This window comes from Papaver somniferum, unplaced genomic scaffold, assembly GCF_003573695.1.
Source record: "Papaver somniferum cultivar HN1 unplaced genomic scaffold, ASM357369v1 unplaced-scaffold_30062, whole genome shotgun sequence".
NCBI lineage: Eukaryota > Viridiplantae > Streptophyta > Magnoliopsida > Ranunculales > Papaveraceae > Papaver > Papaver somniferum.
In genome coordinates, this window is record NW_020641111.1 from 484 (window position 1) to 1,000 (window position 517).

At 37.5% G+C, this 517-nt stretch overlaps 1 long non-coding RNA gene across 1 annotated transcript; it reads right to left on the minus strand.

Annotated features, from left to right (window-relative positions):
- Positions 1-8: 8 nt before the first annotated feature.
- Positions 9-481, minus strand: LOC113341684. The gene is made up of 3 exons (XR_003356091.1): positions 444-481; positions 256-350; positions 9-150 (listed from the first exon to the last, which is right to left on the minus strand). It is a non-coding gene; the product is annotated as an uncharacterized LOC113341684 (long non-coding RNA).
- Positions 482-517: the final 36 nt, after the last annotated feature.

Genomic DNA, 517 nt, shown 5'->3' on the forward strand with positions numbered 1-517 from the left:
TATAAATGTTGACTTCGAATAGAGTGAACTGATGGAGAATAAGTTGCTCTTTTGGAAACCAACTACGAGATACACAACGAAAGTGAGTCCACAAGACCAGATTTAGATTGTGTATCTTCCGGTGCACGACCAAATATTATTTCAACAAAGCTGCATATGAATTTGCGGAACACCAGACTCCTTAGCATATTATCTACTGACAAAAGAAATCAAGGATTAAGAAAATAATAAAAACATTAAAAGAGAACTGCTAACCTCGGGATAGAAAGTTTAACAGATAGACCTGATGGCGTGTTACGAATAATGGCACCAAGTGTTTCTGCTGTATTAGCGTGAACCTCGGGAGAACTCTGTATCCATTAAAAACACCATAAATGTAAGGCCTGCTACTCTTTCACGAAAAATATTAACCATACTTCGATGTATAAGATTTTGAAACTTACTGACGGGTTCAGTTTATCGATGATCATTGGCTAGCCACTCCATCACGTCCATGAAAACTAGGATAGATCTGATC